This window comes from Hipposideros armiger, unplaced genomic scaffold (genome assembly GCF_001890085.2).
Source record: "Hipposideros armiger isolate ML-2016 unplaced genomic scaffold, ASM189008v1 scaffold_863, whole genome shotgun sequence".
Classification (NCBI taxonomy): domain Eukaryota; kingdom Metazoa; phylum Chordata; class Mammalia; order Chiroptera; family Hipposideridae; genus Hipposideros; species Hipposideros armiger.
In genome coordinates this window covers 219,899-246,485 of record NW_017732213.1, presented here as the reverse complement: position 1 = coordinate 246,485, position 26,587 = coordinate 219,899, and the positions used below count along the sequence as shown (strand labels likewise).

Below are 26,587 nucleotides of genomic sequence, written 5' to 3'. Positions count from 1 at the left end.
TGGCCAGAGCACCTTCATCAACTTCTGAAATGGAACACTTGGTGACAGAATGCTCTCTCTCTCTCTCTCTCTCTCTCTCTCTCTCTCTCACACACACACACACACACACACACACACACACACACACACACACACATTTTTTGGGTTAAACAGAAAAAAAGCAATGAGAGAAGTACACTCTTTTGCACCGATTATGGGGAAAGCTATTGGGTATTTTGCAGCTTTGCAAGTGAGAACGTAGACTTGAAGGAGTGAAGCTTAAAGTTAAAGAAAGCCTACTGCTCAAACTCCCTTGCATCTGTGGAGCTTGCTTAAGCCCCTATCCCCCTTTTATCCTTATCCCCCTCCTACAGATACACACATTCCTGGTTCCCCTGCCCCCAAACACACATAGGGTCGAACCAAAGAACAAGGGCTATTAAAACAGAGGATTGGAACTCTATTTCTCATTAGCTGTGTGACCTTGAGTAAGTTACTTAACCTCTCTGAACTTTGGCTTCATCATCTGGATGCTAATAATACTGCTTAATATTGTGGTGAGGATTAACAAAGGGAAAGCATAAAAAGTGCTTACTTAATACTGGAACTGGCACAAAGTAGGGGCTTAACAAACGTTATCTGCCACTATGGAAATGTTGGAGAAATACTAAGATCACATTTTTGTAAGGGAATTAACTGGTTTATCATTTAAATGAGATCTCACTAGACCTTTAGCAATCTGATGGCATAGTTAAAATTCTGGTTTTCTACCCAGGGAAGAACAAATATTGTGCAAGTTTTAAGCACACCATAGCTGGGCTGTTATCTTTGGGATACTGAGATGCTGTCACGGTGGTTTTCAATACTGCCTTGTGCCTTTAAATATCCTGATGTCTGAAAAGGATATAAAATAGCAGACTATAAAAGGTACCAATATGTGGAACTGGAAACCATGAAAACAGGAGTAAAAACTCAAAAGCCCAATTATACATGGGATACAGATTACAATATGCTGTGCTTTCCACTTTACAAATCACTTCTATATATCCCCACCCCTGGTGGCCTCACAGCCAGCCTGGAAGGCAGATAATATTCTTCCCATTCCACAGGCCAGGAAATCATCTTGGGTGGTTTGGGCGCGGGGTGGGGGGTGGTGCCGAGTGGGAAAGACAGGCAGAAGCCACGTCACACAAGCCTTGTAGGACTTGGTAAAGGAATTTGGATTGCTCTGAGTTCAGTGGGAAGCCTTTGAAGGTTTAAGTAGGAGAATGTTGTGCTCTTATCTACATTTCTAGATCTCTCCGTTGAAGGAGGAAGAACCAAGGGCCCCTTGGGAGGTGGCTGTGGAAGTTCAGAGATGATGTAGCAATCATGAGATAAAAAGAAGTGGATGCGTGTAGAGATAACGGAGGTCACAAGATGGCCTTACGGTGGATTGGATGGGGGTATTGATGGAGATGGTTCCCAACCTCCCAGGGGGTTGCTGGGTAGCTGATGGTGGGGAAGTCTGCAGAGGCGATGGGGGGGGGGGCGGAAATCAAGAGATTTATTTGCATTTATTTTTGGAAGGAGGATATATTTCCCCCAAACACTCAGCCCTCTGATGGCAAAGAGCAGGTCGTACTCACTTGCTCCTGGGCTTTGAATAAATGCTTTCAGTGAGCTGAGGGGAGCTCAGGCCCGGCCCCAGGCAGACTGTCTGTAAAGAATGCCGCCCCTGGCAAGGCACTGTGTTCCTTCTGCCACCAGGGAACCAGGGAGCCATTAATGACCGCTTCTCAGAGCACTGGGCCCGGTACAAGAAACAAACAAAAAGCCCCGATGTCCTACCTTCTAATGTTTCAGGCTTTGGGTAACCTTTTCTTTTGCCAATCTCCATGGGATCTTTCCTTTGCTAATGTTTGAAAGTGATTCTTTTTTTTTTCTCTCTCTCTCTCTTTCTCTTTTTTCTTTTAATGTTGTACTCAGGCCTTAAATAACCTTTACTCTCTGTGGCGGCTCCTGAGTAGATGAAGCCTGGAGAAATTATAATAACATCAACAACAATACTAAGCTTTAGTAGAGTGCCATTTAATTAAAAGACCTCTTTTATATATGTTATTTGATTTTAGCCTCAGGGGAATCTCTACAGATGGTCCCCAACTCACGAAGCTTCACAATTTAGGGTTTTTCCACTTTATGAAGGTGCGAAAGCGATACTCATTCAGTAGAAACTGTACTTCGAATTTTGACTTTTGATCTTTTCCCAGGCTAGCGATGTGAGAGGTAGGATACTCTTTCATGATGCTGGGCAGCGGTGGTCAGCCACAATCCCAGCCAGCCATGCGATCACGAGAGCAAATAATCGATACCCTACAGTATATTCCTTGTGTTAGGTGATTTTGGCCAACTGCAGGCTAATGTAAGTGTTCTGAGCACAGTTAAGGTAGGCCAGGCTTAGCTATGATGTTTGGTAGGTTAGGTATATTAAATGCATTTTCAGCTCATGATATTTTCAACTCAAGATGGATTTATCGGGACGCAACCCCATTGTAAGTTGAGGAGCATCTGTATTTGAGAGGCCAAAGAATGTAGTCGCTAAGAACGTGTAAAATTATGATATTAATAGCATTATTAAATTGAAAGAGTTAAGGTACTCAGAACAGGGCTTAGCGCATGAATGTCAGCTGTTGTTTTTATGATTAGTTCCTAGATAGAGAAACTGAGGCACGGTGAGGCTGTGATGTACACATTCAGCAGTGGAATCCACTCTGAGTTGTGTACTATTTTGTGGTATTCTTGGATGCCACTCAAAAGAATTCTATGTTTCAAGGTGATATGGGGTTGGAGGGGGGGACGCGGGGGGTGGATCCTGCCAGGACTGGGTCCCTGTGACAGTCTCCTTCCCCCACGTGAGCTTTCCCACCTCTCCCTTCCCAGCCCGCAGTCTCCACACCTCTCCGTTGCAAGCCCACCTTCCCCCTGAGGTGGGTTGAGCACACCATCCAGGATGGCTGTCCTCCTGGCCTCCTGCCTCAGGGGCCCCAGGTGCCTGCCCTCTGCCCATCACCTTACAGTACTCCCCATTCTTTGAAGCAGGGTTCAGGCCCCATTTTCACCACCTGCTTCCCTTACCCTCCCGCCCCCTCCCGGTGCCTTTCTCTCATGGGTTTCTGCAGCACAGTCCCCCGAGGCCTCACAAATGGGCACATGAAGTCATCCATCCCAGGTGACTCCGTGCATGTGAGTTTTGGCTCCGCCATTGAGTGGATGGAGACGGAAACCTTGTCTTGCACCTTGTGACTCTCCACCCCCCATGTGCTTGGCCCAGTGCCAAGCCCAGAGCGGGGGCTGTGACATGATACAACTGACTTCTAAAGAATAATAAACCTCATAATCCCCGGAACCCACCTTGGCTGTGGGTAGTGTGCTCACCGAGTCATCCCCTTGGGACGCTCACCTCTTATTCCAAAGGTGGCGTCATGCTCAGCACCTCTGAGACCCCAAGAACATCCTCCCACACCACCGTCTTATCCTTGGTGCTGGCAAATCTTTGCAGGCGACCCCACCAGTCACACCTGTGGAACCAGGAATGTGACGAAACCTTAGCAATACAGCTGGGAGAGGATGGGCGGTCAGAATAACGGGTGATTATACAATAACGTGCCCGGGTTTACTCTTTGCCTCCTAACCTGACTGAAGACAGCTGCCAAGGAGGGCTTCAGACATGTCACGGGCAAGGGCCGCATCACCGAGCTAAATGTAAAAAGTCTGCTTTTGACTGGGTCGGTTCCGTGAGTGTGATTAACATGTGTCCTCAAAATACATTTTGAGGAACGACCAAGTGAGTGAGTGGATGAGTAAGACCTCATGATCTCATAGCCCAAATGTGTTTGTGCGAGACAAAGCGTGCGTTGTCGTGTTTGCGTTTGTGTGTGCCCGTCAAAGGGAGGGGGCTGCTGAGCCAGCCGCGGCCCCCAGAGGCCCACACACCACCCCCACCCTCCAGAGAGACAATCCCTGCTTTTGAAGCCGCCTAACCCTCATTCCTTCGCCTCCTGCCTTCCGTCACTGGCCCCAAAATTCTTTCAGCCCAGTGGCTCCCTCCACTGACCTGAATTTAATTATTTTATTCTTCACAAGTAGAACACCTCCCACTGCCCCAATTCCCACCCCCGCCCCCCAAATTAACTGACCTTTCCTCATTAAGTGTCCCAAGCGCATGGGTTTGTGTGGGAAGAGGCATGGACTCTATTCACAGGCTGTTTGTTCAAAGGTCCCCACTGTCGTTCTCTGTGAAAATGATGATTTGACAAGGCGGGCCGGGGGTGGGGGGGTGATGGGGGGATGGGGGGCAGGATGTTTTCCCTGGATTCCCAATTTTTGTTTTTTTTATCCAGTAAAATATTTTCCTGGGCATCGGAGGGAGAGGAAGTGGACAATCTCTGTTTCTTCAGAGACCAGTTTTAGCCGCTGGCAGAGGCTCAGGAGCAGCCGACACGCCCTGCCCCCGGCTCTCCTCCCTTCTCAGTCCTCGTGGCCAGGGTTGGTGGGAGCCAAGAGATTTTCAGTGTCACGAAAAGAGGAGGTGGTTTTGAAATCCAGACCATACGTGGTTCCTGAGTGATTGTTATGAATCCTGAGGTGCCACTGAAATCTGTTTACCGGGGTGACTACCCGGCCAGGGTCTCTCTGTGGCCATTTGCATGTGGACAGCAGGTTGGATAGAATTGCTCTCAAAGCGCTGGGTCCACGGGGCGGCTGCCAAGAGGCATCCGAGTGGCAGACAAAGGCTTTTCTGGGTTTTTCCAAGTGGAGAGGAGGTGGGGGTTGAGAGTGGGGAAGGCATCCGGCCTCCCTGCTGCAGGCTGAGGAAACCTGGTGGGGCCATTCACCAGCTCGGTTCCTTGGTGTATCCTTCTGGCTCTGGTGGTCATTTCCTTACTGGAGACGCAGGATTAACAAACAATACCTGCTGAGTGAGCCGCTGTGGAGCCAGACATCCCCAGCTCTGCAGCTCCCGTGCTGTGTGACTTTGGGCAAGTTACTTCACCTCTCCATGCCTGGTTTTCGTTGTTTATATTTGTTTCCTGTAGTTGCCATGCCAAACGACCACAAACGTGGTGGCTTAAAACAACACAAATTTAGTCTCTCACAGTTCTGGAGGCCAGAAGTCCAAAATCAAGTGTCAGTAGAGCCCTGCTCCCTTCGAAGGCTCTAGAAAATCCTTCCTTGCTTCTTCCAGCTTCTAGAAGCTGTTGGCATGCCTTGTGGCTGCATCACTCCAATCTCTGCCTCCGTCTCCATGTCACCTTCTTTCTGTCTGTGTGTGTCTCCTCTGGGTGTCATTTATGAGGACACTTGCTGTTGGATGGAGGGCCCGTCTGGATTAGCCAGGATGATGTCATCTTGAGATCCTCACATCTGCGAAGACTCTTTCCCAATACGGTCACGTTCACAGGCTCTGGGGAGTAGGACATGGCCTTATGGGCTGGGCGTGGAGCGCAATTCAACCCACTACACTTGTCTATCAAATGAGGATGATAATAATGCCTCCCGCATCGTGGAGATTCTGTCTAGAGTCCTTCGAGCACGGCCCACCACACACAAACACTCAACGTTTGCTCTTGTCATAAGCCTCACTCGCCATCATTTCATAATCACCGTCATGATCATCATAGCTAACTTTGGTGAAGTGGCTTCCCAAACTTAACACATGTAAAACTAACTCTTGATGCTCAGTCTTCATCATCTCAGTAAACAGTCATCTGTTTACTGTGTCCTTTCATTAATCCTGGTTTCCTGTCTGCTCTGCCATTAAAATAATATCCCCACTTGACCACTGCCATCTGGTCATATTGCATGCTTCCAGGGGGCGCCCTTCCCATTTCGGTGGATGTCAGTGGCACCTCTGGAATTATATATATAGCACGTGCATGAGAGGCCACTTGGGTGCTGCTGCGTCTTGCCACCGCTGCCATCTCATATGGACCGTTGCAGTAGCTGTTGGCCATCCTCTCCGCGTCATCTCTTACCCACCACCCCTCCCTCCACTTCACACAGCCCACGACTGTCTGCTCTCCTCACAGCTACTCTTTCAAAACATAGGTCAGGTTCTGTCATTCCCCTTCCCCAAGCCCTCCACTGGTTCCTCCGTCTCACTCAAAGCAAAAGCGAAAGTCCCTGTGGTACCCACAAGACCCCACCTGATCACGGTCCCTGCTGCCACCTGGCCTTTTGGCTCAGCCTAGAACACTCTTTCCCTGGCTGTCTGTGGTTTTCTCCCTCATTTCATTCAGGTTCTGCTTAGAAGACACTCCGTCAAAGAGGCCTCCCCTGACCCCCATCGGGTCACAGCTAAACTAGCACCTCTAAAATATCCATCCGCTACTCCTGATTTTTCTTCAAAGCACATACTGCTCCTGGATGTGGCGTGCGTGTTTGCTTGTGGAATTGTCTGCTTTCCCCATCACACTCAACTCAATGAAGGGAGGGGCTTTGTTTTGGTGGCAGCACCTGGCACGTCTTAGGCACAGGCTAAACATTTCCTGGATGAGGGAATGCGTATGGGCGGGCTCTGGCTTTGTATGTGTTACCTCAGATCTCCCAACAACCCACGATGTCGGTGTTGTCATATCCTCATTTGTCGGGGCGCAGAGACAGTAATAAATGTCGCCCGACTACCCAACTAGCAAGTGGTAGCAGTGGGATCTGAACCAGCTGGTCTCACTCCAGAACCCACTTTCTGAGTCACCGTGTGTCATGCAGCAGAAATGAAAGACTCTAGGTGAAAGACCTTTAGAGATGGAAATATGTGATACGTGAAAGTACAGTCGCCATACCCGTGACATCTAAAGCAGATTGCTCCAAATTGATTAGGGTCTCCTTCCTGTTAAATTTTTAAAATTTTGAGAGCTAGTTTTGCTGCCTTCCTGGATGGTTACAATGTGAGAGGGTAGGAAAGGTGTCTACGAAGCATCGTTGCTCTGTTCAGTAGTTACTGTCAGGCTTGGGTGGCCTGGAATGTTCCAGAAATGGGATGCATGGGCTGCATGAATGTGTCCTTTATTCCAAAAACAGGTCAGTCCATGCCTCTGCCTTTACTAAACATGGCGTATTGATTAGACTCAAATATCATAGTGTGGGGCCCTGCAAACAGCACGAGATTGAATCAAAAGACAGATTCCCAACTCTATTGTTCACGTACCCTATGGCCTGAAAAAATAGTAGTAACTCTTATCTCCTGAGTCTTGCTAGGTCCGAGGCACATTACAAGTGCTTTATACTTATTAACTCACTTAATTCCCCAAGCCACTCTGGGGAATCAGTACTCTTATCCACCCCACTTAATCCCAGTCACAGAGACACAGAGATGTTAAGTAACTTGGCCCAAGTCACCCAGCAGAGGCAGGATATGAACTCAGGCCATCTGTCTCCTGAGGACGGGTTTTAACCAGCGCTCTTCTGCGACTCTCAGCTTCGTCTATCAAGGGTGAGGTGGCGTGTGTTCAATCCTATTTTGCAATTTGAAAGCTGTGTGCTTTGGAGGCTGAGAATCTGGGCGTACTTTTGAGTCGTTAGCCGGAATGCAAAAATGTAGATGACAGATGAAGCCAGGCTGAGCCCAGGTGACCAGAGGAAAGGTCCAAGATGCGGGCTTCCTTTCTCTCAAGTTTTGCTTGCGTCTTGCTGTCCCGTCGTTTGTTACTTTTCTTGCCTCGATGGTTTGCAGATAGACTTAAGAGCCTGCAGGACATCTCTCCTTTCTATGTGGGAAAAGGAAAATGAAACCCTTATGGTCGCCTGGTGTTTCTTAACTTCAAAGCATCCTCACATCTCTTTTCTCATTTAACTCACACAGAAACCCCGTGTGGACAGGCAGGGAGAGTCCCATTTTATAGATGAGGAAACAGAGGTTGAGAAGGCTGATCTTACGGTCACACTTATCTCCTCCTGCAAGTATTTCCTGGGTCCTTCTTCAGGGTTTTTCTTACTTCACTGCAGTGATCTTAGCAAACATAGCCTTTGAGTGCCCCCAGCCACCTCACACTGTTGTCACCACTATATTGTAATAAATACCCATCATGATATATTTATCGGGTGCCTTCATGTGCCTGGAACGGTGCTAGGGGCTTTTTATGTTTTATTTCCTTCTAATCCCCACAGCACCCCTTTAAATATATACCGTTAACTAAGATGCCCATTTTACAGATGAGATGCCTGAAGCCACACAACCCCGAGCCAACAGTGCCTACGGTCACACAGCTAGAAAGTAGTAACTCAGCATCCACATGTGTTAACACAGATTTCCTGGTGTCCCCTCCCTGGTTAAAGCCTTCTGGGACTCCTGGTCATGACGCCTGGACAGGGCAATGTCCAAACTCCTTGGCGCGGTGCACAGGGCCCCATGTGCCCTCTGCACCTGCCCCTCCAGCCCACATACTAGCCCCACCTCCTTCACTCCAGCCACACTCAACCACGCGCTGCCCCCTCCACCCTGCTCACACCTCTGGACCTTGCCCCACTGCTCCCCTTCTTGGAATGCACACTGCCTCCCCCTGCTGACTGATGATTTCCTCCCATCCTTCATGGACCAGGCCAAAGCCACCTCCTCCACGCAGCCTCCTCTGAGTCACCATTTCCCATGTTCTCCGGCCCCGCTGTGACTCTGCCCCAGAGCACTGGGTACCACTCTCCATTGCAGCACAGCTCACACAGTGTCACTGGCACCTAGCACAGCCTGAGGACCCGAGGACAGCGGGGAGCTGCGCTGTGTGCCGAAGGACTGCAGCATGTGTGCCTCGCCTAAGGGCATTTGCATTCCTCGTTGTTTTTTAAAACATGATGCCAGCCTAACAGAACAACTTTATGGCTGGTATTTGAACCATGGGCCACTAGTTGGAGACTCCTGAGAGCTCCTCAGGATTCTGTGCTTCTCTACATTGTCAGCACTTAAATGCGGGAGAAGGGAGGGAGGGAGAGAGGGAGGAAGGGAGGAAAGAACTCACCTTCCTAGACCTGGTAGTTAGGCTTCCATAGACATGATATATTAGTGAGCTCAGGCCGCCATAACAAAATACCAGAGACTGGGTGGCTTAAACTACAGAAATCGATTTTCTCATGGAACGGAAGGCTGGAAGTTCAAGATCAAGGTTCCAACCAATTCTGTTTCTAGTGAGGACTCTCTTCTTTGCTTGCATACAGCCACCTTCTTGATGTGTCTTCCCATGGCCCTTCCTCAGTGTGTGCGGGAGGGGAGAGAGAGAGAGAGAGAGAGAGAGAGAGAAAGAGAACTCTAGTGTCTGGTGTTATAAGAATGCTAATTCTGTAGAATCAGGGTCCCATTGTTATGACCTCATTTAACCTCCCTTAGAGGACCATCACCAAATACAGTCACACGGCGGGTTATAGCTTCAACATCTGAATTTGGGGGTGTGGGTGACAGACACTCAGTCTATGACACATGGCATTCCAGATCATTCTATCCACAGGTGTTTCCTGTGTCCCTACTCTGGGGATTCTAGAAACACTGAAGGCCAGCAGTCCAGTCCAGTGGTCAAAAGCGTGGGCTTTCATATAAGACAGATTCAAGGCTGGTACTGAACTCAGCCACTTACTCACCACATGGCCTTAGACAACCTACTCAACTTCTCTGGGCCTCAGATTCCTCGCTGTGAAACGGCGGCAATGACACCAGCCACACAGGGTTTCTGTGAGGGTTAAGTGAGATTAATGCACATCCACAGTGCCTGGCAGCACTCATGACTGCGTACCAGGAACATTTATGGAGCATATACTCCGTGCTGGGCACTATGCTGGGAGCTGGGATCCGGTGGTGAGCAAGACGGAGCAAACCCCTTGTTCTCATTCTTCCTGGAAGAGCCAGATAATAAACAAGTAAATATGTCATCAGATAACAAGTTGATAATTCAAGAATAGGACATGGGCTTTTATTTCCTTTAAGGAAGTAAAATAGGTGGTAAAATAGAAGGTAGCAGGGGAGGAAAGTGCTCACTGGGGAGGTGACCTTGACAGGAAGCCGACAACCATACAAAGGCTCCGGACAGAGTGTGCTAGGCGGGGAGCAGGAAGTGCACAGGCCTGAAGGTGGACACACTCCGTGCCGGTACGCGTTGTGAATACCTAGTCATTGTGATTGTGTGTTTGTCATTGCACGTGGCCCCACCCTTGGGGTCCACCAGCCTTGTGGGGACATCCATGCAGTCCTCCAGGGTATAGTGCCCAGCTGAACCAGGCTTTCCGAGGAGAGCAGCTCAGTGAGGTCCGCCGTGGTCGGGAAGGACTGTAGGAGCTGGACGAGGGTGGAGGACGTTGTGTGGGGAAGGACGGGAGCGTCCCAGGGAGAGGGGGGAGTTTGGTTGAAGAGCCTGGTATCTGAGGGGCGCCTGAAGACTGCCCTGGCCAGGCCAGTTCTGAGAGAACTGTCAGGCCAGGAGGCCCAAGACACCGCTTGGAGGACCTCAGCGTTAGCTGACAAGGGCACCAGCAGCCTCTATTGTCACGGCGGGGTGGGCAGGTTGTCAGTGTGAGAGAATGTGCTCCCCACTCAAGATGTAAGGCCCTGGGCGGAAATCCAGCGGCGTGAGTCACAACCAGACGTACTTGTCAGGGAGAACCATGGCCGCAGTCATGGTCTTGGTTTCCTGGAAATTTCCTGAGTGGAGGGCGAGGGGGCTTTCTGAGGACAGGTGGCAGCCTCAGTTGGGAGAGGGGAGCGTGCTGGGGGGGCGGCCCTTGAGTTGCATCTCTCAGGGTCTATGACCGAGGCTTCCGGGGTCCCCGGAAGAGTGGGAGCCTGATGCCAATGGACATGTTTGGGGTCTGTTTCCCCTCCTGTAGCGTGCCTGGAACTTCCTGGCCTTCTGACGAAGGTCAGCATGCTCCCCTGAATGTAGGAAAAGCAGCTAGATTGGGAGACGGGACCCAATAATCCTCATCCCACACACTTGGTTTCAAATCATAGGACTTTCATAATACAGCTTCTCTGGCCCTTGGTGCTCCCATCTGCAAAGTGATGGGGGTACATTGGGAGCTCTCCAAGGTTCCGCCCAGCTGGTTCTGGGTGCTTGTTTATTTTCCTCCCTATAAATAGGAGAGACCAAGGCCCAAGAGCACGGGGTTTGCTCAGAGCCAACCCAGTCGAAGGCAGAACTGGAACCCCTGCTCTGGCCAGATCTGCACACTACACCCTTGCTCCAATGTCCTGCCTCCTCTCCCCCATCTTCTAACCCCTGATCGCGCCTCTTTCCCCTCCGCCTGTGCTCCTCACCTGCCAGACATGCAGGTTCACCTACCCCAAGGATGGTGTTCCCACCTGGAGTGGGTGGGTCCCAAATCAGAACCAAGAGGGGACCTCCCAGGGCCATCGGCCATCTATGGGTACTCACTGATGTTAAGCAGGCAGCACCTCCTCCAGCCACTTCCTGTCTGAGCCCTACATCCTTCAATCCATTTTAAATGGCGCCTCCACCAGGAAGCCCTTCCAGATCACCCCAGCCAGAGTCATCCTCACCTTACCAAGCCCACCCCATCCGTGTCACTTTATAATCCTGCCGTTGGCATTTTCACTTCCTTTTATTCTAACTATCTGTGCATCCATCATAGCTCCTCTATGCAATTTCAAACTCACAGACAGTAGTAATCAATTGCCCCCATGTTGCTCATGCCTACCGCCAGCCTCCCCTTCGACATTTGGTGTGGTCTTTGTATTCCAAGTGTGGGAGAGATGTTTGTGGAATGAATGGAGTTTTCTTTCTTTTATGCAAAAGGATTCTCTCCTTTCAGAATGAATGGTCAGGTGTGTAAGAACATCAGTTCTAGAAATACACTGGGTTGAATCTTAGCTCCGCCATCTGCACACTGTGGGACCTTGGGCAAGTTACTTAACACTTTTGTGCCTCAGTTTCCCCCCTTGTAAAATGAGGATAATCATAATCACCTAACATAGTGGGTGTGAAGATTAAATGAGCCATGCATGTAATGTGCTTGACATGGTGCCCAGGATAGACTTGAGCCAATAAATGTGATTGTGCAATTTTGGCAATCCTACATGCAAATTTTTATGTGATTTTTTTTTAAATGTGTCACCCCCTTTGAGGAATCAAGTTTGGCTTTAAGTTGTTGCTTTCATTGGTTTTCTTTTATTTAAACTTGATTAAGGTTTGCTGACCAATTGATTATTTCCCCCCATCCCCCCCACCACCACACACACACTCTTGCTCAAAACAGGGTGGGGAAGGGAGAGATGGAGACCCGAGTTGCTGGTGTAACTGCTAGCCAGCCTGGGACCAACAGCCACATTCAGCGGTCTTACTCAATTCATGTGACTTGACAAATTTGGAATGTGTTAGGGAGAGAGAGTTTTTTTCCAGCTATGAGTCAGTACATTTCTGCTGTCACACACACATAAAAAAAAATTTTTTTTAAGAGAAAAAGAGTTTAGCGAGAATCATTTATGAGTGCAAAGTGGAAACCTCTGGAAATTTTATTTTGACCCTGAAGGCAAGTAATGCTGCAGACATTTAATAAAGGGTTCGAAACAGGATGTAATAGAGAGAAAACACAGCTAGCTGCCTTTTCCTTCTGTACTCACAGCTACTGTGTTCCACTGGGAGGGTCCAATTTACATGAGTTTATTATTAAGCACCTCCTGGATACCGAGATTTGTGCTAAACATGGTCAGAAATAAGAGACGTGTAAAGGAAGGGAAGCAGAAACAGCATTTATTTTATTAAGTACCTAGTATGTACCAGATAATCATGAGTGGGAGGGGATATGTCCCAAGTTCAAAAGGGAGTGTGGAGGAAATGGGATAATTATATCCACTCAGAGTCAAACCCCAGCATCCTTCTTTGATAATATTATCTAATCCCCATCATACCCCATTTCATGGATGACAAAACTAAGGCTCAGAGGAGATAAAATATTTTGCCTAAGATCACAAAGCCCTTGAACGGTAGAAACCATGTTCTAAACTGGGTCTTCCAGTCTCCCTGTGGTAAAGAAATCAGCGATAAATTAATGTCCCTGGAAGCTGCGTAGGATCTGAGCTTCCCACCAAGGAGGCAGACAGACACTCTCATTCTTGGAGATCGTCATGTCTGCTTCTCCTAACCAGGTATAACCTTCTCGCGGACCAGACCCTTCAGCCACCTTCTGCCACTTGCCTTTGAGTCCTGCCCATTGGAGATTATGAAAAACCTGACTCTCATCCAGGTTGATCCTCCCTTTGCTGTTGTTTATTTTCAAGAAAGAAACCACTGCTTGCCCAGAGAGCTTGTGTTTCCAGCTCACTTACGTCTCCTTTGCAAGGGCTCATTTTCATAGATTCCCGATCTCCAGGGAGCTGTGTCTTTCCCTCCGAAACGTGAGCTGTAATCAAAGGTGTATTCATCTGCGCACATCTGCCAGCAGCCATGCTGGAGCCAGGGTTCCCCGAGGCTTGACGGTGGCTCAGGCCAGGTGCCCAGGGAGAATTTTTCCCTACACAAATCAGATTGCCCTGTGGTTGCCCTTCGTAAAGGTGGCGGGGGGCCCGGGCATTGCTCCTCAGATTGCTGGGGGACACGAAGGAGACCCAGGGTAATGGAGGGATTTCACCAACTGTTCAACAAATACTTTTGAGGACCACTGTGCACTGGGAACTGCAGACCCTGAGATTCCAACTCTTTGGTGACTTCCCGTCGCTCCCAGGCAAAGACCCAACTTCTTGTAGGGCCTGCAAGTTCCTGGAAGATCTAGCCCTTGCTCTCTCTCTGGCCAGCTTCCATCGTCTGGTGACTACCATGCCCCCTGCCACCGTGGTTCCCGTACACACCCTCCTCTGGCTTTCTCGGTTCCCCCTTCCATCTTTCCTTGGTTCGCTGCTGATGACCTCTCAAGTCTCCCCACTCTCCATCTGCTGTATCCTGGTGTGCCTCTCCTGGTGATCTTGCCACCACTGTGTGTGCTTCGGTTAGCACACGAATGTCGTTGAAGCCTTTGTCTCCCCCGCACCCGGCCCCTAGTCAGCGCCCCTTACAGAAGAGGCTGGGCGGATCTTCCAGAGTGTTGATTGTGCTTGACAATCTTGAGGGGGAAATATTTGGAAACAAATACAGATCAATTCTAGAGTCGAATTCGGTGTTCTTGTTCAAGACGTCGAGTGGCAGCCGCATTCCCGGAGGTTATGAACTCCGCTTCCTCCGTACAGTTGGGGGGATCTCAGTGGAAGAGTAGGTTGGGGTTGGTGGGAGAGATGGCCCAATTTACTAGCAGCTCCAGTCATGAAGTCAGAGTTTCAGAGGCAGTGTCATGGAAAAATGGAAAGACTATTCAGTCAGGCCAGAGTTTAAATCCCAGTGCTGGACTTTCTATTCTCTTGTGACGCTGGGCAATTTATTTGATCACTCTAAGATTCAAGTTTGCCATCTGTGAAATGGGTATATGAATACCTGCTCCTCGGAGTTGCTGTGGGAAGGAGAGATAAGACATGAGGGCCCAGCTCAGTGCCTGGCATAGAGCGAGCCCTCAGGAAGGGGTGGCCATTACATTCAGCATTCGCTAGTGATGTTCTTTGGAATTAAAGGCTATTTGTTGGTGGTGACTAAGGTGAAACATTTTCTGGAGCAAAGACAGGCAACTGAGGATGGAACTTCTGGCTTGCAGAAAGATGGGCTCCCCAGAAGTGGCTTGTAGCTTTCCACCTTCTTTTAACTTGACCTTCCTCTCCTGCATACAGTCTGGAGCCAGAGCTTGTCACTCCTTCTGCTGAACTCCATGATTGCTCGCCCTGTCATCAATCTGAGGCTATCACCTCAGGACATAATGACATGTTTACTAGACCTGGCGTTTCTTACTCATCTGCTAAATGTTTGCTGAGCAAAAATGGAATGGAATAAACTGCCTTAGAGGGAGTGGACCCCAGGGGAGGGTGTTTTTCTTCTTCTACAGATGATTCAAGTACCTCCCCTTTCTTTCCCCCTTCAGGTGTTTAGCAATTTGATAGACTTAAACTAGGCCAGATGGGAAAATCCTACCGGCAGATATTTCCTTGTTGGGATTTTGCCCCATAGGACCAGCACTTGCTGGTGAAAGGAGTCCTGAGACAGAAAGACTGGAAACGTGTGCACATTTAGAGCTGAAAGGTCACTGAAAAGCCCTTTAATTCATGTGTGATGCTCGTAACGAGAGCTGCCATTTTCCACGTGTTAACTGTGCTGGGCACCATGTCATCGGGTCTCTCACGCAGCCCAAGGAGGCAGGTTCTCCTTAGAGCCCCCTTGGCTGACGGGGACACCAAGGTCCCAAGGAGGAAAGTGATGGGCATGATGGCACAGAAGAAGTGTGAGAGAGAACCAGGGCCACACTCAGACGTCCTGCCTCTAAGACCAGTACTCTTTTCCCCATGTTGGTTAGGATCAAGGGTGATGGTGCAGTGCTGGGTGCGAGGATAAATGGGGGAACAGAACCGTTTCAATGAGACTCCCCAGCTCGGAGGCTAATTCACTGTGCAACCCTGGCCAAGTCACTCTACTTCTCTGTGCTCAAGAAGCAGCACCTAGTCAGTTGAAGAGAATAAGTATTATCGATAATAATGGCAGTGAACATAACCTGCTTACATGATCCTAAGCACTTTGTATGTGTTACCTCCCTCAGTCCTACAGGGTGAGTCAGGATTAATTAGGAGGACAGAGCATTGAAGAGAAAGGAACTAAGGCTGCATAGCCATGTGGCTGCACAGAACACAGTAGGTTCTAGAAGCGTAGCAGATAGGGAGCCCAGAACACGGTGGGGCAAGGTGAGCCTAGGACAGATGTGCAGGGCCAGCCCTCTCAGGACCTCGGAGGCCCCAGGTTAAGGAGTGTGGCCTTTATCCTGAGACAAATGAAACATCTCTTAGCAGCTCCCACCTTGTATCCCCTCTGGATACATTGTTTTTTCTCACACTCAGTCTATTATTTATCTTTCTCTTTTTTTTATATCATGAGTTTCCTAACTCATAAGGGTAGGGACTGGGTCTTATTTATTTATGTCTATTTGGTGCTTAGCACAGAAGCAGGCTACACATGGGTACTCAATAAATGGTTGTTAATAGAATATTTAATATAATATTCAATATTTGATATTGACATGTTCAATATTTAATAACTATATTATACATTTGTTATGTATAGCTATTAGTACCTATAATGCCATTTCTATTATGTAAGCATTTCTGCTATAAAATGATATAAAACATTAGATTCTGAAAAAGTCAAAACCGTTGGGGTGCAGCAGAACCCTCACGATTCATGCAACTCTGCAGTGAAGCACAATCCTACTGATGGTACTGGCACAGTTCAAAGGGCATGCTGAATTTTGAATTAAAAACAAACAAACAAACAAACAGTAACTTCAGGACCTGAGTAAACTATAGGGCTCTATCTTAAAAACCAAAAGGGGGGACTTGATGGAGGGGCTAGAGCAGGGTTGAAGCTGCTGAGTTGGAAGAGCAGGTTGCATGCAGCCTTTGCCCGAATGTACCGGGATCCGCGGGGTCGCCCATGGCCTTTGTGCAAAGATCCCGGAGAACCCAGCAACCAGGCGTTCTCAGCTCCACCCACCAAAAGCGGAAGGGTGGAGCTAGTGGGCGTCTGCACAGCGAGGAGGCCTCTGTGGCTTGCTGCACTCTCGTGTTGGGTACTTTGCATCCAGCTGCTGCCTCTTGGTGGTGCCACGCTTTAATATGGTGGGAACATTTGCCTATGAACCAATTCAACCTTCTCATTTTATTGACATCATTCCCCCATATACCTTATATGCACTAATCTGCAAGTACAGTAGAACAAATGATGTATAATGTACTCCATGACTAACTGATAAACTAGGAATGCCAGCTGGCCAGTTGACATGGAGAAAGGTACCAGTCACACTCCCTATGTGGACTGTGGACTGTTTTCCTCTTGGTCCATGAACCTGTTCAGTAAACTCATTCTGTCAGAATGTAGAGCAAGTCCATGTGGAGCTGGTGACACTAAGCGAGAGCATCATCCACCTATGATGTGATTTCTTTCTTCATCAGGAACACCTGAGCTCACACCTCTGACCTTGGAGTCAGAGGACCTTAACTCTAGCCTGCCCCAAACCTGTGCGACCTCAGGAAAACCAATTAACCTCTCTGTGCCTCAGTTTCCTCAACTGCAAAATAGCACTAGTGACAACCCCCAAGTGCTTTTAAGGAGCAGATTAGCTGAGAAGCTCTTCGTAAACCATAAAGGGTTTTGTAGAGTGTTGTCAAGCCATTGCCTGGAGTAGTCAGGGCCGCGTGTCTCCTAGGGTACCTTCTCCTAGTGGATGGTGAGTTCTAAGGGCAGTGGGCAAGAGAGCTAAACTCCCTGGAACCAAGATAAGTTAATCACTGGGAGTAAGTGCAGAAGCTTAGATTTCACTGCAGGAAAGAGGCCCAGAACTTCTGACCCGGAAATTTTGCGGGCCCTTGATGAAAGTGAGGAGGAGGGGAACCCTGCCTCTGATAGCTAATGCCTCCCTCTCTGAGAGCTCTCCAGAAGCCCAGGTCTCTCCCTCTCCCGGGCCTGAGGTCATCCGCCCACCCCTGGCCAACTGCCTTTCCCTGGCCCACTCCCCCCAGGCTGGCTCTGCCTGCCCCTTCACCCTTTCATTTTACTTTCCCAAAATAGTGCAGTCGAAGGGACGCCAGCTTGGGAATCATGTGAACATGCGTTTGGATGATCTCTACCACTTACTGTCTCTAAAACCACAATGGCCAAGTTCTGGCTTCTGTAAGTCTATTTCCTCACCTGGAGAATGGGCTACGATTTCCTGACTGGCTGACTGACTGATATCCTTCTATGATTAAGAGGATTATAAATTAGCATTTGGCAGACTTCAGTGCGCTCAGGAGTCACCTGAGGAGCTTGTTAAAAAGCAGGTTCTGATTCCACAGGGCTGGGTGGGACCTGAGAACCTGCCTTTCCAGCAAGCTCCCAGGTGACGTGAATTCACCCCTGCACAGCAAACATATAGATCAGGTACAGCGTGCTTGGCTCATGGTACGTACTCCGTCAACAGAAACTATTGCATGAAGGTGTTCTCCTTTGAGAGTACTGATAGATGCATTGAGAAACTTCTGCTCACTCCGAATTCTTAGGGAAACAAGAAAAAACAAGTTTTGCTCTCAAGGCGACAGGCTGGGCAGCTCATGAGCACGCAGTTCCACCACGTGCACACGTGCACGGCAGGTGGGCCTCTGCCGCTGCAGCGGAAACCTCTAGAGCTCAGGCCTCAACTTGCCATGTTGAGACCTCGTCCTCCCAGCCTGGCACATGCCTTGTTCCTCCGGCTGCAGCTCTCCTGGGGAATTTTCAAAGCACACGGGGTTTGGGATTCAGGGTTCACTTGGCAAGAGCCTCCCAGGATATACATTCACATTGGAGGCTTTTGTTTTAAGGCCTGCACACACCCTCATCAAGATGGGACCACAAAGGACCTGCCGCAGCTAGGGAGAGACACCAGAGATTGGAGAAGGCTCCAAGTGAGGTTCAAGATCGCCTTTCCACCCACCCCGATCTCTGGTAGTTTTGTTTTTGTTTTTTTTGTTTTTTGTTTTTTGGGGTTTTTTTAGCTGAGCCATCCTGCCATCTGTTGGCAGCTCAGCGGCTGCTCAGCTCGGGCCGGGACTCAAACCGCTGTTGCTCAGAGCTCAAACTCTTGAGCAAGCTCTTAACCAACTGAGCCACTCGGCCGGTCCTCTGGTAGTTTTGCTCTTCTCAAAAGGCTTGCTTATTAACCAGCTGCTGACTCACCTAGGGTGAGGGTCTTTTTTTTTTTTTCACTTTCAGAATTGCCACAAAGCCCAGAGATTTTGAGGTTGGCTTAATGAGCAGCTCTATCCTTACCATTTCCTTTCCCTTTCTTCTCCCAGTCTCCCATCCCAACCTCCCCCACCGCCCAGTGCCGCCGTCCTGCCATAAAAAAAGAGTTGGACACCCAGTTGCTCTGCCCTGCTTTTAATATTGAATGTCTCTTCTTTGTAGGTCTCGACGCACTGACTGCTGTCGGAGTCGAAGTGTGAAAAGATTCCCAGGATGTGAGCGATACAGGACAGGTGAGTGACGTCACGTCCGGCGGCGGTCTCGGGGCCTCGTTTGGATGTCACGAAAGGAAAGGAGGTGAATGGGAGCAGCAGGAGCGGTTCTGAAACAGTTTTCCCCCAGATGCACCTGGAAACGGCACGGTACAGAGAATCCAGGTGTGAGCCCCTTGGAATTCCGGGGTCCCTTCCAGTCCCTCCCCAGAGGCAAACCGAGCCTCCAGGTGACTGGGCTATCCTCTGGCCTCTGCACAAAGGCCACAGCAGCTCAGACTCACCATCCAGAGGGCATGTGCATGGAGCTGTTTTCAGGGACCGTCTCCCCAGGGTTAGGAGACATTCTTAGGACAGAGAGGGAACTACCTGCTTCACGCCAGTCTGTTTAAAGGGCTGTCACAGATGGAAGGAAGGTGGCTAGCTATTGACAACCTGAGAAAAAAATTCCCAACGAAAGAGGTTTGCAACAGTGAAATAGGCATCTAGTGTAAGTAGTGAGTTCCCTGTCACTGGCAGAATTCTAGCACAGGTTGGAGAAACATCGATGGGAAACATTGAAGGGGGGTACAGTTTTGAGTAGGGCAGTATTTTTACAGACTCTGTTCCATGATCACCTGGAAACCCTGAGGGGCAGGAGCGTGAGGGAGAGGGTTCAGGGAGAGCCAACCAGGAAGCCGCTGAGCTCACGCAGCACACACGCTCTCAGCCTGTTTTATGTGACAAGGTTCTCCTATGAAGCTGTTTGGAAGCTGCTCGACGAGGTGACCCTCGGGTCTCTCCTAAGACGTGCTGTCCATTGGCCAGCTGTCCCTGAGCTGACGCCAGACAGCTGTATGTGTCACAGGTGCGACCCCAAACACCTGATGTATGTGATGGGGTGGGCAACTCTCCAAGCATGACAGGGGTTTAGATCAGAGGCTCCAGGCAGCTCGCTTTTACCAAGACCCCCAAAAGATTTACCAGATAGTCACCCCATCAAGAGATTTGGTCCAGGATCCAGACCACACAGACTAAGAAAAAGGCATTGGGGAATGCTGTGGCAGGACCCCCCAAACCCTCAAGCTGTGGGAGAACAGTGGATGCAGCCTCTCCAACAGAGGTGGGACCCTTTGGCAGGACCAGTACCACAAATTCAAGTCACTGAGACCTGGGTCTCTTAAGTGTGAGAAGACTTGCACCCCAAACCCAGCTCGGGAACTGGAGGGACACGCATGGCCAATGGGAGGGTCTGAATAATGAGCACCCGTCTCCCTTTGTACCTTGTGACTGGGTCTTCCTCCCTTGGGCCTCACTCAGTGGCAACAGTAAATATTTACCAAGGGCTCCTGAGGGCAGGATGCCATGGGAGGCCAGAGACGGTGTTTTTCTTTAAGAAACTGGCAGGCTGAATGAGACCTGAGTTTGACAGTCACTGTGCATAGGTTGTACTTTCAGCTGAGTCCTGAGTGCTGAGGAGGGTGGTGGGGGGAGGGGAGGGCTAAACGGTGCATTCGAACCGTGACTTGGTGCTTCCTTGGCAAATCTCCAAGCAGGAGTGGGGCTTTGAAGACAGGGGCTGTGTCCTTGATTCACAGGACCTGGCACAGAGTAGGTGCTCAGTAAGTGACTGTCGAATGACTGAAAGGGGAAGTCGCGAGAAGGCAGCTCAGGGAGGCATTGTCTGTGTTACGAGCAGGGCCCCAGAAGTCAGACTGCCCAGGTTCAAACCCTGCCTCTTCCCCTAACTGTGGGGCCTTAGGCAAATTGCCGACCTCTCTGTGCTTCCGTGCCCCCGTCTGTAAAATGGGGATAATGGTCATACGACGTCGGTTTGGCTGTGAGCATTTGGTGAATTAATTGATGCCATGCTGCTTGGCCTTGCTGCAGTACGTGGCAAGCGCTTACTATGAGCCCATTTTCTTGTTCTAGATGTGGGACATGACCCTCAGGTGAAAGTTTAATGTTGAGACAGGAAATAACAGTGTGGGTCATGGGACAGAGCACTGGGCAGGGAGTCAGAAGCCCTGGCTTACCTGCAGGGAGAGGACGGGGGAAGCAATTGCTCCTCCTGAGCCCACTCTCTACAATGGAGATGTGAGAATGCCCTCAAGGGCAGCTCCGTTTTTCTGCTGTCCTTCTGATGGTCCATCGTGGTCCTGCCACTGGACCAAAGACAAGGGCAGCTCAGCGGGGGGTGCGGGGGGAGGCTCATGGAGAGTGGTTTGTCTTCTCAAGACCTCCCTTTCTTCCAGTGCTAGCCTCCTTCCCTTGCAGAAATGGTCTTGAGAATTTGAAACGCACTGGTACAAAAGAAAGATTCTGTTGATACAGATGGAAAAATCATTTAAGACTCAAGCTTGAGTCTTGTAATCTCGAGCCTCACAGTCAATGTCAGATCCCTCTTTCTTTCCCAGTGAGGCCTGGCTGTCTCCTTGGCTGGAAGACAGATTCTCAGAACAATGCTTCACGTTGTCAAGTGCACCACCTACCACACCAGGACTTGCAGCATATTTCAAATAAAAAATGCATTTGCCTGGAACATTTATCAGGGTCACATTTCTCGCTTTAGTGGACCTGGGACTATAGAATGGGTTTACTCAAGGGCCTGCCTCTTCTGCCCCTGCCCATCACTCCATGATTCTAAATGGATAATAGGATCCTATGATCCTACTATCTTATGATCCTGTGTAAGCCAAAATCATTTATGGCATAAGCACATCCCCTGTGCCTATAGGGTCTTTAAAAATGTCACTCGTGTCAAGATCCTTTTCCCTGTGTACACCCTAACATCTGCCAGGTGACCCCACCTTCACTTCTGCCTTCAGTGGGAAGGGGACAGGGGTAAGGGGGTACTTCCCTTACCCCTCAAAAGAAAGGCATTCAGAGGTTCCAATTGCTGGCTCCGTCAGTCATTTAGCTGGCTCCACCTCTATTCAGGTGAGGTGATTGGGCTAGGCCAGGAATGGCAAAGCGATTTCATCTTCTGCCAACTCTGATCCACTGGTCATGGCTGCCAGGAGCACTGTGTTGAGAAGGATCCTGACGAATATCCAAGAAATCGTGTGCTGAAATGGACTAGTGATGTCTGTTAAGGAGGCAGGAAGGAGGGCTGTAGCATACATGCCACTTTTTGGCATCCCTAGACAAAGTGATTGCTAAGATCCCTTTGTGCCTTCGCACTTCCTGGTTTTATGTCAGCAGCAATGTCTTACGTCAGAGAGGCAAAGCACTGCGAAACCTCATTAATCTGGGCCACTTTAGGACCAACCCAAGTGAGTGAAAAGCCTTAATCTGAGGGTTTTCTGCATGCAGGTCAGCTTTATTACCTTCAGTACACGGAGTCGGCTCAGCCCAACTAGCTAACTGACCGATGTAGGGGCCACGGTAATCTGAGCCTAGCAGGTCTGACCGTATGACTAGGTGTGCTTGACCCGTAGGTCTAGAACACTTAACTCTGTGTGCTTAGGATGGATACTGCCGAAACTCTTGACACAATCAGGGTGTTTTTTGAAGTAGAAAAATCATTCTATGGGCAGCTTTGCTTCTCCTGTTTCCAATTGCCAGAGAATTTGAATTAGACTTGGCTGCACTAGCTGGGAATAAGCTGTTTTTCCAGAATTATATGCAGATGAGACAAAATAGTCCAGCACTAAGTTCCCCTGAGTTTCCAGATCTGTAACGTGGGGAAACAATACACCCCACAGGGCTCGTCAGGAAGGTAAATGAGATAAAATGTGGAAGAGACCTAGCAGGGGATCTTGCTCATAAAAGATGGTCCAAAGTGCTATTTCTTCTCCCCCTGTACCACTTTCCATCTATATTCACCCTGACAGCATAGTTTTCTTCTTGCAGTATGTTCAAGAAAATGTTCCAGAGAGGTTTTTTTTAAATAGTGTCATACTTTTCAAATGACTCCTGTTAGTGTAATATTTCAGAGGCTCTTCCTTTTTATTCCTGATGATTCTTCCTTGGGAAAGGTGCACTTAAACCTTCAACTTGAGTTCTTCTCCTCTTGGTCTTCTGGGTGGAGTGGCTGATGCTGTGAGGGTCCTGACCCGCATCCGCACGAATGCTTGCTTGCACGTTTCTCTAGAGGGCACCGGACCACGTGGTGACTAGACCACGTCCACATCTTCCCTTTAACTCAGCAAGTGTCCAGCCCGAATTCCACGGGTTTGAAGGACAGTCAGGTCAGCCAAGGGGGTCGAATGGCAAATTGATACCAAGTGAATTTGAATGTGAGCATGCCCAAATGATGATCTTTACTTGTTTAAAAAAATGGGTAAGAAGTTTGAAAAGGACTCTTCTTTCAGCCTTTGTCCCTGAGAATCTTCAGGAGAAAGGTTAAGGTACCAGCATTTATCAGAAGGAATCCACTTCTAAGTAGACCCGTGCGGTTCCAACCCATGTTGTTCAAGGGTCAAGTGTACTACTTCGTTTCCTATTCATTTCCTATGGCTGCTTTAACAAATTACTTAGTGTCTTCAACCACACGTATTTATTTCCCTAGCAGTTCTGGAGGTCAGAAGTCTGAGATGGGTCTCACTGAGCTAAAATCAAGGGGTCGATGAGACACTTACCTTTCTGTAGACTCGAAGGGAAATCCGTTTCCTTGAATGTCCAGCTTCTCAAGGCCTCCTGAAAGCCTCAGCTCGTGGCCTCTTCTATCTTCAAAGCCAGCAAAGGCCAGTGACGTTTTTTTCAGTCCTCATCATTCTGACACTGGCTTTCCTGCCTCTCTCTTCCATCTTTAATGGACTCTGTTGACTAAGTTGTGCCTACCCAGATAATCCATGATAATCTCTTTATTTTAAGATCAGCTGATTAGCAACCTTCATTCCATCTGCAGCCTTAATTCCTCTTTATCATTCAAAATAATTCGTTCACAGATTCTGGGGATTAGGGCCTGGGCATCTTTGGGGGACTGTTATTCTGCCGGTCATAGTGCGTGTGACAATATCATTGGTTCTAACGTTTATTCAGCACTTACGGTGTCCAAGGCCACTTGCTAAGTCCTTTAACTCACTTCATTCTCGTAACTACCCAGAGCGGGGTATAGCAGATATCCTCACTTTACCACTGAGGAAACTGAGGCATGATAAGTTAGTCATTTCCAAGATCACAAATGTAGTAACAGTAGATCTGCCAGACCCCCAAAGTCTATCTTACCGGGGAGGTCAGCAGATGGAGGATGTGAGGAGTCTGAGAATAATAGAAAACAGATTCTTTCTGACAGTAGTGGAGGCTGATGGGGTGGTAACAAAGTTCATGTCCCAACTCTGTCCCTTACTAGCAGTGTGACCTTGGCCAGGTCACCCCACTTCCCTATGCCCCCCTTCCTTGACCATAAAATGAATATTACAAGGCTACAGTGAATCACCAGGGCTGGTTTTATTTTGATTTTTTTTATTGAGGTAATATTGGCTAATAATGTTATATAAGTCTCAGGTGTACAACATTACTATTCGGTATCTATATACTATAGCGTGCTCACTATGAAAAGTCTAGTTTCCATCTGTCACCATATATTTGACACTCTTTAACCACTCTATCCTTACCCACCCCACTTCCGCTCTGGTAACCACCATTCTGGTGTCCAGATCTATGGGTTTGTTTTTGTTTGTTTCTTTTTTGTTTTATATTCCACATATGAGTGAAATCATACAGTTTGTGTCCCTGTATACACATACGCGCATGTGTGCGCACACACATACACACACACACACACACACACACACACATTCTAACACACCAACACAACAACAATCTCTATCCATTCATCTATCAGGGAACACTTAAGTTGTTTCCATATCTTGGCTATTGTAAATAATGCTGATATGAGCATAGGGGTGCATACATCATTTTAAATTAGTGTTTTCATGTCCTTTGTATAAATACCCAGAAGACAAGTTGCTGGATTGTATGGTAATTCTGTTCTTAATTTTTAGAGATGCCCCCATACTGTTTTCCATAGTGGCTGCACCAATTTACATTCCCACTAACAGTGTTTGAGGGTTCCCTTTTCTCCACATCCTCTCCAACAATTATTTCTTGTCTTTTTGATAATAGCCATTCTAACAAGTGTGAGACAATATCTCATGGGGCTTTTGATTTGCATTTCCCTAATAATTAGTGATGTTGAACGTCTTTTTATGTGCCTTTTGGCTTACAGAAGTATGTCCTCTTTGGAAAAATGGCTATTCAGGTCCCCTGCCCATTTTTTAATTTGTTTTTTTTTAACTAAATTAGGCCCTCAGTTCTGTTCCATCAGTCTGCGTGTCTGTTTTTCTCCAGTGCCATACTGTTTTGATTTCTGTAGCTTTGTAGTGTAGTCTGAAACTGGGGAGTATGATACCTCCAGCTTTGTTCTTTTTTCTCAGGATTGCTTTAAAATTCCTGAACCCAAGGTTTTCTTTTTTATGTGTAGCTTCAACCCACTCTGAGTGGGCCAAATGCCCATATATACATCTTCTTGTACTTTGCTTTCCTTTTTCCCCTCGACCTCCTTTTAAGCCAGATAGCAGGGACCAGCCAAGAATGCTTTTGTCTGAGCAGCCTGTGTGCTAAGAATGGTTTTCCATTTTTTAAAAAGGAGCAAAGAATAATATGTGACAGAGACTGTATGCGACCCACCAAGCCTAAAATATTTCCTATCTGGCCCTTTACAGGAAGCGTTTGCCAACCTCAGAAAGAGTTTGCCAACCGCAGGAGAGTCCCAGACCTGGGCTTGGACCCTGCATTGGCTGCTCAGGGCCCAGTTAGACCTTTAGTCCATGAAAGCGCAGTGGGGCCTTCCCTCACTGGTGGCTTTCATAGCAGTAGTGATGGCTGCTGTGCTGGGAGCAGCAGTAGCTCTGCCGGAAGTAGTACAGGTGGTGAGTGGAATTCATTGAGCAGTCACTCTGGGCAAGCACTGTGGTAAGGATGTCATCTCCTCCATCCCCTCAGTAGCCCTCTGAGGTCCTCACACGTATCAACCCTTTGTCATGTAGGGAAACAGAAGCAGCTTGGGGGAGCAGGTCACTGGCTCGTGATTACACCATGAGAGGAGCTGGAGCTGGAACTTGAACCCAGGATGTCTGACTCTGCAGTCTCCTACTTTGCCTCCCTATTGTGGCACTTAGTTCTCCTTTCAGGCAAAGAAAGCTTTGGCCACACCTCCCCTCTCAGTTACTTTCCTGATCTCTTTTCCCCAATGCTCTGGCAAAATTTCTTTCCACCGTAAAAGGGGAATATGAAAAATGGAAGAGCTGTCAGAAACAGCTCTGATGTGAACATCTAAAATTTTGATTCCGGGACCCATCCATCCATCCATCCATTCATCCATCCATCCATCCATCCATCCATCCTTCCATCCAACACAACACCAGGAACTCAAGAGAGCCCACACCATTGATAGTGACAGCCAAAGTGAACCCCAAGCCTCTGGGTCCTCCAAATCATTGCTATAGGGAGGCACACAGGGAAGCTCATTAAATAGCACCCAGTACTTGATTAATATGCTGCAATTTGGGCAGCACCAGACTATTTGAGCATCCCTGTCATCCCCCCACCCCCACCCAC

General features: G+C 48.6%; 1 protein-coding gene across 4 annotated transcripts in view; it reads left to right on the top strand.

The window, feature by feature from the left end:
* Positions 1–26,587, top strand: part of ZHX2 (zinc fingers and homeoboxes 2) — a 148,387-nt gene that overhangs the window by 49,529 nt on the left and 72,271 nt on the right. For 2 of the 4 annotated variants that reach the window (XM_019629692.1, XM_019629693.1), the window contains exon 2: positions 18,993–19,063. The gene's annotated coding sequence lies outside the window, so the exon portion shown is untranslated. Of the gene's footprint in view, positions 1–18,406; positions 18,531–18,992; positions 19,064–19,093; positions 19,208–26,587 lie in introns of those variants that run through there. The other 2 variants (XM_019629694.1, XM_019629695.1) reach the window with 2 other exon arrangements.